General features: G+C 29.8%; 1 pseudogene; it reads right to left on the minus strand.

The window, feature by feature from the left end:
• Positions 1 to 11,394: 11,394 nt before the first annotated feature.
• On the minus strand, positions 11,395 to 12,010 carry LOC149201444 (abscisic stress-ripening protein 2-like; annotated as a pseudogene).
• Between the last annotated feature and the right edge of the window lie 6,732 nt (positions 12,011 to 18,742).

Consider the following 18,742-nt stretch of genomic DNA (forward strand, 5'->3'; position numbering starts at 1 on the left):
GGAAAATAAATATATATTTTTGTATTCAATGAAGTATTTTTTGTGTTAGAACTCTTCAAAGAGAAGAGAAAATAAAAACATGTCCTTGTATATATTATGGAATTATATCCTTCAAATTGGTAAACATATTCTTTATTGTGTTAATATTCTTTTGGAAGAATCTTTAGAGAAACATATACACTTTCATGCATGGAAAAATATAGTTTTGTTATTGGATTTTTGGTGAAATGGAAGTAGCAATCACATAGTATTGATTGTATTACCCTTATTTTGGGAAGAATAATATGCATTTACACCACTAAAGGGATTAGCTATTGTATTAGTTTTCTTTTGGAAGAAGAATATGTATAGTTATTGGGCTAGATATTTTGGTAAGTGGAAAGTGTTTTTGTTCATGCATGTAACAATAAATGTTATGTGTCTGATCTCTTGGAAAATAAATGTGTTTATATTTCCATGCAATATTTAGTTAGTTTCCTTTGGAAATAAATATATGTTTCACATGAAACAATAATAAGCTACATGTTTTCTCATCGATAGATACATTGTTAAATTGCTTAACATGGTTGAGAGAGTGGATAAATTCAATTTATGAAAAAAGAGGTTGTAATGGTGAAATTCAACAGTCAATGTTTAAATACACATGGAAGGTTCAAGCATATAGTCGATCAAGTAACCACATACAATTATAAATTTAGCTATATAATATGGCTACAAAAGGATGAGCTCGAAGACAATTATTGTGAACAAATTCTACATGTATTGCTCGCTAAGTTGTATTCATCTTGGTATATGAAGTCATGAATGTTGGTGATGTCAAAAGGATGATTTTTGGATGAGCCAAAAACATTGATGTTTGGTTTTATTTTTTTCATTAAGTGATAAGTGATTTGTGAGATACTTTGGTGCACTGATTATACTTATTGTCATTTTCAAATAAGTTGATCTAATTCCTTGCTTTCAGTCACGTCTATAGACGTTGATGCAATTCCTTATTTCTAATCATGAGAGATTTCATAATACATATTATTTGGAACCACAAAAATCAAATTATTATAGAATCTAATTCTCACATCTCCGATGTAACACATTATATGAAATGAAACAAATCCATAGTATGGATTAGAATGGAGAGATAATTTATAGAAAAAGACCCTTGCCTAAGTTAAAATAAGGGCACAATTATTAATGAGAATTAATAAAAGAATGAAAAAAAAACTTACTAATAAAATAATATGAAATCATTACATTGTTGTGATAGAATCCCAAAATTTACCAAAATCATTCCATTGTTTTCACTAGATCCTAGCATTGGCACTTCACCACTCAGTGTAAAGCAGAAGTTTAATTACTTAGTCCCAAGAAGAAGTTAACCAACTGCTCCACTGCTTAAGCCCTAGCCATAAATGCTAGAGTTTCCAATTTTATAAACCTTAATGTTCTCCAGCCAAATCTAAAATCATGCTCCAAGAACCTGAATATGTGAAAGAGGAATTGAATTTGAAACAGAGTAATGGCTTCAGGGCTTCGATGAAGGGGCATGAATCAGTTTTCATTTTTTTTGGATTTGTTTATGCCACCAATGGATGAGAATGTCAATATGAGTGTGCTTTGGAAGTCCAGGAACCACACTACTAACAATGACGCCCGGATGAGTAGAGGTAAATGAACGTAGGTGTTTCATAATTCTCATTAATTGTTAAACATGGTAAGTCTTTATAAAACTATAGTATAGTAAACAATACCCTTTATTAAAAAAATACGATCTTAAATACATAGATGCAACAACATTATGGTGGATGAATAAAGAAAATCTTTTCTTTCATCAAGGAGACTACCAAAGGTGAACCCTAGGTAGTTACTCTACGACACATTACAGTGAAAAGTGTGAATGAACTACCAATGGGAAATGAAGAATGTGCATGAAATTATAGGCATTTGATAAATGGCCAAAAATTTCATAACCATATCCACCTTTTCTAAAGTCAGGTTACAAAGATATGTACCTTTTACAAGGTATTTTTTCAATGTATGTAAATCTAATTTTCATTAATCTACATTATACCTAGTTAATTTTTAATTTAAACATTGCTTAAGCATAATATTTAGATATACAAGGAAGTTATTGTTTGAAAATCCATCAATCCATCTATAGGACATTATGAGAATACGTCAACATCTTTCAATAGCAATCATATAATTAGAATCTATAATTTTGAAAGGATTAACATGCGAATTTCCAATAGAGGGTCTATCATTATTTATTTTTCTTATAATTAATAATTAAATAGAGATGAAATTGTGAAAATTATTATAATTTTGTTATATAATCATAGATAAAGTTGTGATTTTTAAAACTTAAACAATTAACCTTTAGATTTTAAATTTTGTTTCGAAAACTTCTCTTTAATTAAAATTATACAGTTTCAATAATTCAAAATTACATTTTCATATAATTATTTAACAAAACTTAAATAAAATTAATAAAAAATATTAACACGCAATCAACGCTAGAAATTTTATGAAACATTGATTTTCAATACACATTAAACGATAAAATGACAATTTGAAAAATACGAGTCTAATTACGCCTTATTTTGAAATTCCAATATAGTTTAATTACAAATGTGTGACCTTGTGTAGTACATATGTAAACAGAATATGCGAAGCTCACAGACACTACATTGTCATGGTGTAAAAAAATTAAATACAATACCGAAGACTAACTTAACTACTATGTTAAATAACTCATATAAGCTATGATCAGTAACTCAAGGGAATTAATCCCAATGCCATGGTTGGAAAAACACTTTTGGAGGTTTAGAATTGTTTTCAATTATCTATAATCACATAAACACAAATCGTTATTTAGCTTATATATATTAACTTTAATGACTATATTAACGTCTATTCTCTTGTTGAATTTGGAATGTTGAATATAAGACCTATGATTGAATATGGTTGAAAATGATGCTTTGATTTCTTTCCAAGAGAAACGACTAAGGTTCGTCGAATTGTTGGTTTGTGTAGGAATTTCATAGATCTAGTGCATAGGAAGGGAATCAATTTAGCTAGATAATGGATGAGTATTTCACTTGTGACATACTAGAAATTTTTCCCTTGGTGTAATTATCTAAAGAAAAAGTTTTATTGCAAAAGAATAATAAAATACACAAAACGTTGCAGGTTCTCCCGAGAGTTGGTGTTTCTTAGGTATATCTTGTGCTATGTGTTGTAACGTTTGTCTTATGATTTATCTTCCATTATGCATGTTAGAAAACTCAATGTGTTTGTGATCTAGGTTTCCATAATATCAGTAGTTTATATCTCTTGGTTTTTTCCTCTAGAAAATTACAAATTAGTTCACCGAGTTTTAAGGAAATCTAACATGGTATGAGAGCTTAGTTTTTTATTGAGGAACATGAATATATTTTATCTTCAAGAGAAAATTATGTGATTTAGAGGAAGCAAGTTATCATATCAATTTAGTTGTTAGGGTTTTGAGTGGTGTGCATTGAATCTACTAGTGTGATTTGTATTTAACAATGTAAATTGGCAATATGGCATATGAGGGTCTCATATTTGAAGACCAATTTAATGATGCACCTAACTTTGAATTATGGAATGAGAGGATAGATGTGGTGCTACAATAATAAGGGGCTTGGCATTTTGTTGATAATATCCCAACCACACCAACAGATCCTTAGTAGTTGGCTCAACATAATAAAATGGATGTTGAGGAAAAAAGGACTATCCTCGAAGGAGTCAAAGACCACATTATTCCTCACCTAATTGGGAAGAATAAATCCAAATAAATGTGGACTACAATAATAATTCTTTATAAAGGTTCGAGTGAGGCCAGAAAGCTCGTACTGAATGACAAGCTCAATGGAATTAAAATGTCTAAGTCAGATTCAGTTGTTTCTTGCCTTACCAAGTTTCCCAAAGTAAGGGAAAAGTTGTCTAATGGGGGTGAGATAGTTCAAGAAGGGGAACTAGTAAATTTTCTTGTTTTGTGTTTCACCAAATCATGGAAAGCCTTCACATTTGGGATATGTGCTTGAGAAAACTTTCTAGATTGGAAGAATTTGTGGGTTGACTATTTCCAAGGGGAGATTCGTAGATAAAATCTAGTTTCATCTCATGTTAAACAAAAGGAAGATCAAGAAATTTTCACTTTAGGCTCGAAAGGGACCAAGTATAAGGATAAAAAGAGTAATGTTGGTGGGGAGTTGGGTTCCAGTGGAGCAAATAAGAATAAATATCACAACAAGATCAAGTATTTCTCGTGCCATAATTTTGGGCATTACACTAGTAAATTCACTAAGAGAAAGAAAGGGTGCAAGAAGGGCCACTTAGAAACTTTTGCAGAGATTTTGAGTTTGATACAACCACAACATTTACTAGAAAATTAGGGCGTGACTCAGGAAGTGAGATTAGAGAGTTGCGGCATAGGTGCATGAGAGTTGGTGGCAATTCAGTTAAGCACAAGTAGGTGTGAAAGAGAAGCGAAGGAAGAGTGAGGGTTTTGGAAGATGGTAGAACTCAACATTTGAGAAGAATAAATCGAGTGAGGTTGAAGCATCTACAGCTAAGTGTAATGATCCATTCACACGTGCATGTAGGAGAGAGAAAGTGTGCTTGCATGTGTGGATCAAATTGTTGGTTTGTGCAAGAATTTTGTAGATCTAATAGCCATGAAGGGAATCATTTTAGCTAAAGAGTGAATGAGTATTTTACCTGTGGTAAACTAGGAATTTTTCCCTTGTAATTCTTAGATGAAAATCCTTTGCTGAAGATTAGAATAATAGAATACACACAACGTTGCAGGTTTCCCGGAGTTGGGGTGTCCTAGGTATATCTTGTGTTTTTATGTATTGACGCATTTTTCTTCTAATTTATCTTTTGTTGTGCATGTTAAAAAACTCAGTGCATTTGTGATTTAAGTTTCTAGAACATTTGTTGTTTATATTTCTAGATTTTTACCTTTGGAAAATTACAAATAAATTTATTGGGTATTAAGGAAATATAACACTTTTAAGTTTATTTATACTAACATTATTATTGTTACTGATATTAACATTAATAATAACAATATTATCCTTACATAAATATTATTATATTAAAAATACTAAGTGTATATGTGTGTGTTATAATTAAAAAATTAATATTAATAATAGAACATTGTTAATCTTATTATTAATATTAGTGATAATGATGATGGTTTTTTAGTATTAATTTCCTTCCTCATTACTTATATGTATTGATAACAATATCATCATCAGCATTATTATTATTAATGTTAACACTATGACATAAATGTTATTAATAATAGCAATATTATTAATACCACTAATATATTTAGTAACATAATTGATGATGATGATGACGATGATGGTGGTTAACCTCCGTGAGACCAAACATTGGTCTATCGGACCTAAAGAAACAAATTATTTATTTTGATTTAAGATTTTATTCCTATACACAAAAATCTTGGAGAGAAGCCTCCCGAGCTCACTGTAATTTTGACATTGTAAAAGGCTAGGAAGGTCATTATTGTAACAAAGATTGTGAAACTGAGATCTAATGTGGTTGTACGTGGGGCACTCTAAGAGGAAGTGGTTTTCATCCTCGATGTTCCTATTCTCACATATATAGCAAATCCTTTCCATCCATGGTGTTTTAGGAACTTCCCAACGACCTGTTTAATATTAAAAAATTAATATTAATAATAGAACATTGTTAATGTTATTATTAATATCAATGATAATGATGATGGTTTGTTAGTATTAATTTCCTTCCTCATTAATTATATGTATTGATAACAATATCATCATCAACATTATTATTATTATTAATGTTAACACCATGACCTAAATGTTATTAATAATAACAATATTAATAACACCACTAATATATTTAGTAACATTAATAACAACATTATAATAGTATAAAAACACTATTACATTAAAGTAAAATGAATTATTACATGTAATAATAACATGATTGGTTACATATAATAATATTATTACATTAATCATATCATTAGTGTATTTATGTTATAATTAATGTATCATTGTTAATGCTAATAATAATTGTATTATTCCTAATATTAAATGTTATTTATAACATCAATACTAATAATAATTCTAATGTTATTCTTAACATTGATAAAACTTTATTATAATAAAACCAACACAGATCCATCTTATGTGGGGATCTTAAATGACCTTCTAGGGATCAAATTTTTTTAGGTGAAAACTTAGTTTAGAGTGCGAAAAATAATGTGTAATTTTTTATTGTTTAAATTTTATTATTTAATGCTATAGAGATTACATTACTTAAACTTGTGATTCCAAAAAATCTTTGTTAGATTTTGACAAACAAACATATAGCTAAAAAAGTGTTAAACTTTAAAATGCATAGACCACTTCAAATGTTTTAACCAAAAAAAACTTATATTTTTCGATAAGTTTATATGATATTCATTATTTTTTAAAACTAAAATATTTTAAACATTACATGTGGATTGAGTGATTTTATTAGGCCACATTAAAATGGTTTTTTTGGTTATTAATATATTTTTAATTCATATTAAAATATTTTATTGGTAAACCACATTGGATAGTTTGTTATATACAACATTCAAATAATTTCTTTTAACACTTTTTTCTATATATAGTGATATATAAAGTTGATATCAAAAAAAATTAGTTAATGTAGATCTTCAAATAGTTTTTTTTTTAATCACGTGTTAAAATATTTTAAAAAAGTTAAGCATCTTACTCACACATTTTTTTAATTCTAATTAGTGCACATGAAATTATATTCGTTCATATGGACAACTAATTAAACAGGCATAGCATATAATTTTTTCGCTTTTATTATAGTTGACCTTGTTTTTCTATTTAGAGAATATTTTATTTTCATTTACAAAGGAACACACCTCGACATAGTTACACATCACCTTCACACTCAGTTGTAGAATGAGCCTCTCAGCGAATTAAGTGAATTATTAAATTTACTAATATTTGTATATAATATTATTAATGTTGTTAATATTGTTAAATTTTTTAATAATATATTTGATTTATTAATGTAACATGATAAATTTATTAATATTATTAATGGTATTATTAGAAGTGTTTTTATTAATATTATATTTTTAACAATATTGTTATTTTTTTTGTAGGAAAGTAGGAAACATTATATTACCAAAAATGTTTTACATAGAGTACATTGTGAGAAGAACTATAAAAGTATAGTTGAGATGAGGAGAAGTATGCAAAGTCCTAATTCTGGATTGAAAAGAGATAGGGATGGATCATCTCCTGTGAAAGGGAAACTAGTTGGTCCTTTAGTAAGAGCAAATATATGGTTGGAAATCATGGGCCATACAAAATTGTAGACAGGACATATAAAACTAAACACGGACCCTGCAAAAAAGGATACCTACTAGTGTGACCATAGAAACTTAAACAATATATTAATCTAAAGAAATCGATTGTCAAATAAAGCATATTGGGAGACCTCATCAATGTGTTTGCTTCCCTCTAGAACTGTTTGGCGCTTTTGTGCTTTGTTATGGTCTTCTTTAGCTACTGCAACATTTCTAGTTGTACCCTTTTATCCATTTTCTTGGTTGATAAAGCAACAATAGGAAATGGTTTCTTCCTCGAAGGGTTCTGCTTCAGTGGAGCGGTTTACACTTGTGGGAGACTTCAGCTAATTATTAGCCTTTTATTGAGGTTTTTCGCTAGGAAATGATCCTTGGACAAAAATGCCTTTTCGTTTCACTTTTGCCACTAGAGGAGAAAGGAGAGGAGGGGAGTGAGTTTGGTGTGTGGAATTAAATCAACAGAGCTTTCGATCGAGTTAATAGTTGCCAAAGTTAGAGGAGCATTTGGTAAGTCAATGCCTATGGTCCTGGGTAGATTGGATAGTGCCAAATGGGTATTGTTGAATTGAATACCCACCTATGCCATCCTTCATTCTACTTTTCCCTCGTGCCCCCCAGCCCAAATATCGTACACTAATTTTTTTTTAACTTCCCAATGACCATCACCTAAACACCTACACTCAGCCTCCATCGAAGCCACCATGATGCATATGTAGGCTAGTATATCGGGGTCAAGCAATTCTACGTTTTCATCGTGCTAGGCACAGTGGGGTGAATTCCCTCATTCTCGGCCTTCACGTCTCTCTCTAACCCTTTCTCTAACCATATTTCATATATGAGAGTCATTGAACCAAGAGCATTGGCTTCTGATATTTTTGGAAGAGAAAACAATGTTTTTGCTGCTTTTGTCAACACCTACCTCCCGGAAGATGGAATGGAGGATGAAATAAAGGGATTGAGACATACAAATTAACCAAAATATGAGATCCAATTTAAGACCTATTGTGAGGAATCAAGATGATTTCGAGGGGAATGTTCCAGAAAACCTAAATTAATTGAGAAATATCTCACTTGGAGGAATTGTGCGGTGCATGATTGCAACCTTGACGCTTTATTGATTACAAGCTTGATTTTTGTCTGGCAAGACCTAACAAATAATCATAAATCAAAATAGCATCCCAACCAAGGAGTTACAAATATTATTATTAACATTTTTTTTAAGTTTGGGAGGACTACATCTTCATCATGTTCGATATATCATCCTAATGGGGGCAGAGAATTAAACTATTGACTTCACATCAAAAAGTGCATTAACATAGCGCCCAATCACCATCTATCTAAACCCATAGACAATAATATTATTAACATTAATATCAATAACATTATTAATATTATTAATAATAAGACTAAATATTAAAAATAATTCTGTAATATTAAAATAAAAATTAATAATACAACAATAATATAATATCAACTTTATTTTAATATTAACAATTATTTTAAACCTAAAATAAATAATCAATCAAATAAAATTTTAATATTTCACCACTTAGGAGTTAAAACCTGCTAAAACCTAAACCTTGATGCAGGAAAACCCTCATGGTTATTTTCATTTTTATCAACAACAAACCGCATAAGGAAGGCACCAAATAGCCACATTTAACCAATTAAAACCTTTATGCAAAGAAAACCCTAATGGTAGCGTTTCTCCGCGTTTCTTCAACAACGAAACCCCATGAGGCCATCAAAGAACCACATTTAATGATTTTTATTGCGTTTATCCATGCCCATGCCTAACCACTAACCCTAGTAGAGGAAGATGCGAATTGAATACGTTTGATAAGGCAAAGTTGGAATAGAAATGGTTGAATACAACTATAGAAAAACGCAGAAGAGTCAAAGAGACAAAAGATGGAAGAAAATTGTTGAAATAAAGTAAAAATAAAGCTTAAAACGTGCGAGTTACTCAAGTACTACTATTTGGAGATTTCAAGCATGGTAGCACAAACAACTGCTTATAATGTAATTAGCTATCAAAACATAACACTTATATATAACCTTGAAAGGAAATGTTATGAAATTTTAGCATTTTTAATATTAAAAGATATATCATTTAATTTTTTATAATATATTTAAAATATATATTTTATTTAAAATAAAATTTCCTAATATGAAAATTTATATATATATAAATTATAATTATTTATTTTTTAAGTACAAATTTAATATTTTAATATGTTTATAAATTGTATTTATTTGTATTGAAATCTAAATCTTTATGAATTGTGTTTTTTTAGCAAGTTTTTTTTTAAGATTTAAGTGTGTATTGATTTTTGAAAGGACAAAATGAAGAAAATAAATTTAAGAAAAAAGAAGCTGCAATAGTGAAATTCAACAACCCTTGTTAAATCTAGAAGTAAGCTTCAACATTAATTATTACATATCAAGAATATTGTAAATCAATTCAACAACCCATGTTAAATCCATAAGCAAGCTTCAACATTAGTTATTTCTTATTAAGAATATAGTCAATCAAGTAACCACATACGATTATCAACTAAGTTATTAGTTATGGAATATGATTACAAAGGCAAGGGCTCCAATTCTTCATTTATTGCTAGCTACATTGTAAAAATTTTGATATTTGTAGTCTCGAGCTCTAGTGATGGCAAAAACAAGCTTCTTGGATGAGTGGTGAAGGTTTATTATTTTTATTAATTCATGTCCAAATAAGTTGATGTAATTCCTTGCTTCTAGTCATGTCCACGTTGATGATGTAATTCCCTATTTCCAATTGTGGGTGATTTGCAATTCCATTATATTTCACAACTTATTTTATGTGCAACATCAAAAATCAAATTATTCTAAAAGTTGAGGCTCTTAGGCTGACACATTATTTAAAATAAAACAAATCCATGGGATGGATTAGAATGGAGAGACAATTTCTAGAAAATCATCCTTTCCTAAGTTAAAGAAATGGCACAATTGTTAAAAAAAATTTAAGAATGACACAAAACCTTACCAAGAATAGCATAATTTTAAAAAAAATTAATGAAGAATGACACAAAACCATACCAATAGCACAATCAGAAATCATTCAATTGTTGTTACGAAATCCCAATTGTTGTTACGAAATCCCAAAATTTACGAGAATCATTTCATTGTTGTTACCATAATCATTCCATTGGTTTCACTGGATCTTACCGAAAGTTCCACTACTCTGAGTCCCAAGCAAAAGCTCTTCTCAAACCCTGGCCATAAATGCTAAAGTTATCATGGCTAAAAACCCTAATATTCTCTACCCAAATCTTACTCCAAGAAGCCAAACATCTAAAGGAAGAATTAAAGTTGAAATAGATTAGTGAATTAAGGGCTTTGATGATGGGGCATAAATGGGGCATCAGATTTTTTTTTATTTTTTTATTTCAAGAGTGGAGAAGAATGAGAATGAGAGGGCATTTCAGTAGTCCACATTCCTAACAGATAAGCCACTTGTCATGGGGAAGTGGGGAATGTGAATGAACATCTAGGTATTTGATAAATGGCCAAGCATTTTATAACAGCATTTACAAAATCAAGTTTTGAAAATATGTACTTTTTATAAAGTATTTTTTTGAATGTAGTGGATTCTAATTTTCATCAATATATATGTATAGCCAATTCTAAAAGACAGTTGATTTTTAATTATAAATGCATTTAGATACACACAAAAAAAAATCTATTTTTCCAAAGTCGAAGATATTAAGAGGTATCTTTCATTCCCAATGGTATAATTAGGTTGACTATGTTAAATCACTCTTTTAAGGTATGACAATTTTGGAGGTATGGAGTTGGAATTGAAGTGTTGGTGGACTAAGAATCACCATACAAATAGTAATATAATAACAGCATCACAATACTATTAAGTATTTACGTTAAAATGCTTATTAGGATCATAAAGAGATACCATGAACTACTTAAAATGCTTATTAGGATCATAAAGAGATACCATGAACGAATGAAGCTGCAGCCAGTGTCAACATGACGGATGACTTTTTCAGCGAAAGAATGAAAACTGTTTTAAAGCATAGGTACGGTGCGCAGGTGGCTAGAAATTGTGATATTTTACATCCTTTTTGGCTGCCTTCTTTTTGTGATGCTCGTGGAAGGCATAGCCCCCAGATCCCACTGCACCTGTTGCTGCAATCTCCTCATCAATATTGCGCCTGTGCGCGTTCTCTGGATCCTTCTTTGCTTTTGTGTTTCTCGTACTGCATACCCAATGAGAGAATTAGTAACCCTATAATTGTATAGGTAAACTCTATAAACCTGATTTAGTTTATCAACTTACTAAAAATTACAGAATAAGAGATATATATAGTACCAGTGCAAACGTTCCAGCAGCGACTGCTCCCAGTTCACCTAAATGCTCCATTCGCATATGGTGCTTCTCCTCCTTCATCGCTTTCTCGTACGGCGTCGCCTCCGAGTTGGCGTTCTGGTTCTTGTGATGGTGGAAGTGATGGTGTTTATTCTCAGACATCCTTTCCGAAATTGATTTCAATTACAACGGTTTGAAAGGAAATTCGAAAACCACTTATATACCCTTACAATAATCAAAACAGATTTGAATAATTAGATCCCGATGCAATGTAAGGAAATGCAGACAATGATTTTTACCCGCTTACAATACTTAAAATGCTGAGCAGATTAGATTACATGAAGGAATGGTAGGGAATTAGTCCGGTATATATATAGCCAGAGTTGAATATTAAACACGCTATACCGTGTGGAAACAGCGTTCAGCGTGCGCGGTTTCCGAATGGCCGGTGTGCCTGCATGGTCTCTCCTTATCCAATAGAGAAGACAGACGAGGAAGGTGTGTTGATCGGAGGTGCGCTAATTTGACAACGCGTTCCAGAGTGGCTGCGGCGACCACATAGCCTGTGCTTATCAGAAAGTGAATGATGACGAGGAAGGTACGTTTAATTGGATGGATTAATGTGACATTGTGAAGTAACGGATATTAATAACTAATAAATTTAAATCGCGCTTATAAGAGGCCTACGCGGGGCGTCACATTGATTTTATTAACGTCATGCATAACGTTAATAACTGAATCAGAATCAGAATAACTGGTCCATGGTACACAGAAATAAATCTTTTTAGTTGAACATGGGAAAGTAAACGCATGTTATTTAGCAGCGTAATCATGCTTTAGAAATGCGCATGGACAAATAAAGAATGCACATTCCAATATACAAGTAGTAACACGTTTTAATATTCCAATATACAAGTAGTAACACGTTTTGAGTTATCTCGTTGAAAAGGTGTTTAAGAAAATTACGTTACACGTTTTAATTAAAAATAATTCTTTATATTTGAAATAGTAAAAGATAACGTATAAATTATGGCAATAAAGATAAATTTATATATAATTTTTTAGTACGATATTTAGTTAAATTTATATATAATTTTTTTAGTACGATATTAAATCTCTATGGGTTTTTCTAAAGAGTTTTATTTTCATAGAAGGGATAGACTAGTTAAATTTTATATTATTTTTTGAGTAAGATATTTAATATGAGTTTTTTTTCATAAGAGGGATAAGTTTTGGGGATGGGGATTTTAACTATGGTAAAAGGAGAAAAAGAGAGTAATTAAATTTGAGCTGAAGTTTTTAAGATTTATAAGTCATTAGTAGAGTCTTGAGTTATCTCATAGAATTTTTAAAAGGGATATTCATATTTTAAGTGAAATATTATTGCTCATATAATTGCATAGTGGTGATTGCTCTCAAAACCTTAGAAATTACTATGAGAAGAACACAAATTCTTTTGGTCCTGGATGAAGTTTCAATAGAACATGAGTAAGAAATAAAATTGCAAAACACAGAACATGCCTTATATAAAAGGTCGTTACGGGATATGAGTTCCAATATGAGCTTCTATGCACTTAGGATGTGCTTCAAAGGATGATCAAGGAATAAGCTAAGCTAATTATCTCCTAAATTGATATTTTTTTATTAACGAGCTAATGTAGTTATCTCCTAAATTGATATTCTTTATTTAACTCACAAAGTGGAAGCCCATTAACAATAGATTTAACCATTTAAAGTGATTTTGTGTGATAAAGATAAGTTTCAAGGCCTTAATTATTAAAAAATAAGTATTTTTTCTTTAATTTGTAAATTTTTTATTTATTTTTAATTTTTATTTTGATATTTTTTTCATGTTTTGCAATAAAATTATTATTATTCTATTATTATTGAATTTTTTTTTTCCTAGGATTTTTTATTTTTCTTTTTTTTGGTTTTTCCTAAAAAAAATTAAACAAAAAGTTGCTCATATTTTATTTTTCTTTAACATTGATTTTTCATCCCCCACACACACACACACATATATATATTAAATCTAGTTATTTTGCATGTAAATCAGCTAAAGAAGTTAAGTATTTTAGACACCTAATCCTTAAGGATTTGGTGAATATTCTGACAATATTTAAATAAGGGAAATATGAATAGTTAGAATAGAAAAAAACCTTAGAATATAAAGGGTTGCAAGACTTACCAAAACTTTCCTAACATAGCATCACAACACAAATTCAATTCTCATATTCTGTCCTTAGTAACTCCTTGTTCATTCTGGCTCGTTAGCTTTGACCACTTTATCAAAGATGAGCATTTTATTAACCCTACTCATCTCTCCCTCTGTCACTCATCACAACCTAATCGATTGTCCCTTTGTATATGACATAGTGTACCATAAACACTTGTTTTTTGGTTGGTGGTCGTAAACGGTGAAGAATTTTGAGGAGACTGTCCTCTTCACTTCATAGAGGAGGTGCAATTTTCTATGAATGCTTTTTCTTCAATATTTTGTTCTCATGATTGCTCTAAGAATACTTTTTTTTTCATTTTTCTATGCTTTTTGCCTCTCTCCATTTATCTATTAACATTGAAAACCTTAATATATTGACTTAAGATTGCTAGAAAGATCCAAAATTCGGTAAGGAATCCATTACCCTCTTCATCTTTCTTTTACCCTTTCCATTATTCCACAAATTTAAAAGGATTTTTATTTTTATCATTCATAAACAATGTAGAGAGTTGGAGCACTTGGGCCTCTATTTAAGAAATTCAAATATATACATTTAAAAAACCATGTCACAACATTCTTTCCATCATGTCACTTCACTATTGAGATTCTTAATATAAAAATAGGCTTTGTTAAAATACCATGGCATATCAATAGGACATACTTAATAAACTATGTGGCATTTATTCATATGTTTTTTTTCTAATTGATTAATTTAATTAACATAACAAAAAATGGAATAAATACATTTAAAATAAAACTAAACTTTTGATTTATTGATATCACTAAAAATATTTTAAAATATTCAATTGACATTAAGCCTCCAGCATTCACTTAATAACTATTTCTAATTAAATTAAATTGTTAATAATTATTGGTAATCAAATTGAAATTCTAAAAACCTTATTCTAAAAAATACACACATGTCCTTAATTAATATGATAAATTACTCATTTAAATTATCTGATTATTCCCATTCAATAAACAAAAACATAACTTTGATATGTTATTTAGCTTATCCATAGTTTACATTTTAAATCCAAATATTCTAACTTTTTGCACGGTGCTAGTGAAATCAAGATGCTCAATACAAAGACTACTAAAAACAACACAATATTATTAAATATTCACATCAAAATGCTTATGAGGAAGATAAAGTGATAGAACAAATTAATAAATTTGAATGCAATATCACGAGGATTGACGATGTTACTAAAAACAACACAATATTGTCACATCAAAATGCTTATGAGGAAGATAAAGTGATAGAACAAATTAATAAATTTGAATGCAATATCACGAGGATTGACGATGTTTTTGGTGAAGAATAATTATTGTTCACAGGTCAAGATCTTTTACTTCTTTCCGAGTTTCTTTGATTTTTTGATTCTCATGAAAGGTGAAGCCCTCAGCAAATCTTGTTTTCTATTTTGTGCCTATGGGCATTCCCTGTATCCTTATTTTCTTTGTTTTCTATCTTGTGCCCATGGGCATTCCCTGTATCCTTCTTTTCTCTATATTTCTTCTACTGCATACAAAATGACATAATTAGTAATGAAATAATATTAGTTATAGCGTTATATTTCTAATAAATATATCTTTTTGGTTTGCCTTGTTAATCAACTTGGTGAAAATTACGAGAATTCAAATTTTACAAATTGATTCATACATTTCAAATTTTAGAAAAAAGTTTAACGTCATCACCACTAAATTTAAAATTAAACAATAAGAGATACCAGTGGTAACATTTTGGCCTCGACTCCTCCTAATTCTCCTAAATGCTCAATTCACTTATGATGCTTCTCCCCTTCCATGGCCTTCATGTACATTGTCACATCTAAAGTACACTCTTGCTTCTTGGATGGTCGAAGTGATGATCGAACCCATGTTTCTTCTCAGACATCCTTTCCAAACATTCCATTACAATGAATTGAAAGGAAATTCAAAAATCACTTTTATACCCTTAAAATAATTAAAACAAATTGAATTAGATCGCAAGGAGATGCTAGTGAACGAAAATATTGGCTTCTAACCTCTTGCAATATTTAGATTGTTGAGCATATTAGATTAGATGATGGGATGGTGCGGAAGTGGTGTTGCTCTATAATACTTGATGTACAATCACATCGACATTTTAATCTAAAGTAATTTTTTTGAGTCAATAACCAGCATATCAATCTATAGTCATTAACATATATTCATACACAAAATGTTAATCTATAACAAATAAATTTCCATCCATCATCACCATTTGAAACTAAAACTATTAATATATAATCATACGAAACATAGTAATATACAACACTTAATTTATATATAAAATCATCATAAACCAAACCAGAGACTTTAAGAAATCAGCTGCACAAAAACCTACATCGGGAGACATTTTCCTCCCAACCACGAACTACCTCCCATTCTATCCCTCGCTTGATTGTTTTCCCATAAACCAAACCAGAGACTTTAAGAAATCAGCTGCACAAAAACCTACATCGGGAGACATTTTCCTCCCAACCACGAACTACCTCCCATTCTATCCCTCGCTTGATTGTTTTCCCATAATATAAAATCTCTTGTTGATCTCCTCAATGGTTATTTATTCCCTTCTTCATGATTATATTTCCAATTCTGAGGCATCTCTCTTTCATAAGCTTGAATGCTTTCTTTCCTAGGCTTTTTCTTTTAAAGCCCACCTTTCTCAACCATGGTACTTTAAAGGCAACCAGTCTTAGTCTCCAGTTAAATTTTTAATGGAATTTACGCTAAGTTGTTTCTGAGGGAATTTACCTCCCACGCTTAATCTTATCTAGAATATTTGAAGATTCTAATCGTGAAGAATTGACAATCTTATCTCGAGTGTCTTTTATGAGTGCATAATTTCCTCAAACAATAATTTCATTTATTAACAAAATATTTACAATAATTAATCCAAATGTTTGGCTCTATTTCCGTTTATTACATACATACACATGGTAAAACCATGTACTAGTGGATATCAAAGTAAAAACTCTCGTAAAATGAGGCTTGTTCAATAATTAAACATTATTATATTGATATTAGATGAAGAATATTCTTGTAATCCATTATTATATTGATATTAGATGAAGAATATTCTTGTAATCCATTATTATAAGAATGCTCCAAGAATTTTTTCTTAATTCTTTTATTTAGAATAATTTATATTCTTCTATCTTAATAGATTATATTTTCAAGTTGGCATATTTTATGAGTTTTAGATATAGAGAGTAAGAGTTTTATAAAAACTATGGATAAGGAAAAAAACAAATCTATCTTGAAAAGAAAAGCATGGGATATTTATGGATGATTTGTTTATTGATTTTTGAATTTAGAAAAATATGATTTATGGATAATTTATGGAGTGATTTTAGGATTTAGATCTGATTTATGGAGCGATTTATGGGTGATCTATGGAATTCTTTTAGAATTTAGAAAAGCTATTTTGTTTTCTCAATTCTACTTATTGTAAGCCTATGGGAAAATATGAGAAATAATGACATAATAAATGTAGAATGAAGCCAAGAGAGAATAAGGAGGGATTCCAGGCATGCATTAAAAGACAATTCACTATGTTATTTGAAAATTACAGTGTTTTCATATGTTGCATGAAGAAATAAGAATCAAATTTATTTACTTAAAAAAAGTTCATATGATAAAGAGTCGAGATTATTTTCTTGGGAAAACATCCATGCACTTCCATGCATGTAGGAGTAAGTGTTTTTATCATTCAATTCTTAAAATATTTCATGTGCTTTGAATTCTTAAAATATTTTCATGGATAAATAATTGTGTGAATTGCATGATTTATTAGAAAATAGTGTCCGAATATGACTTCGTATATTCCAAATTGTGATAGGTGTGTAAAAACCGAAAGATGTTTTTGTAAATGAAAACTTTTTCGCGAGACAACTATTTCGTATTTGAAAAATTAATTTCCATCCTCTCAAAAACGGTGTCAAAAGTTTATGGAAAAAATAGAAAAATTATGTAATATTTACCTATGGAAAAATGGCCTTCAAAGGTTCGTTCGAATATTCCTAACGTACGTGACACGCATGTGTAAAAACTTGTAGAGGATTTTTCTAATGCACCCATTGCCAGCAAAAACTACTTTTTGCAGTTGTTCATAAACCACTCCCAAATTTAATGACTAAAACAATAAAAACAGTTTTGTGATTTGATTGGTCAGCACAATAAGAATAGTTGTTATGTACATATAGATATAGATATTGTGTTAATTTTCTGGAAAAGAAATAAATTAATTGCATGAAAAAATAAATAACTATTAAGTTTATTGAAAAGAAGTAAGTTATCCACATGCACAAAAATATAATAATTGTGTTATTAATTCTTGGTAAGGAATTAGGTTATTTCATTTAAAATATTTATCAAGGATGTTCTCATGGCACATATGCATTAAATTTTTAAAGATAAATATTTGATTCTTAAAGTAAATATGTGCTTATGTGCATATGAATAATATCTAGTATATTTGATTTACTGGAGATGAATATGTGAGTAATTTTTTTGAGAGAGAGTTCACATAAAACCTTTGCATAAAATACCATGTGTTGTGTTATTTTAGAATGATTTGTTATTCATATTATTTCTGGATGAAATATGGAAAATTTGCCTGATGTGTGAAATGAAAGGAAAAAATTTTGTATTGCATGCATAATAGCTAGTGAGTTAGCTAACTTTTGGAAAAATAATAATCCTTGGAAAATAAACATATATATTTGTATGCAATGAA

Source organism: Pinus tabuliformis, chromosome 2_1 (genome assembly GCF_031772625.1).
Source record: "Pinus tabuliformis cultivar Carrire ecotype Pingquan chromosome 2_1, CPIR1, whole genome shotgun sequence".
In the NCBI taxonomy this organism is placed as follows: Eukaryota; Viridiplantae; Streptophyta; class Pinopsida; order Pinales; family Pinaceae; genus Pinus; species Pinus tabuliformis.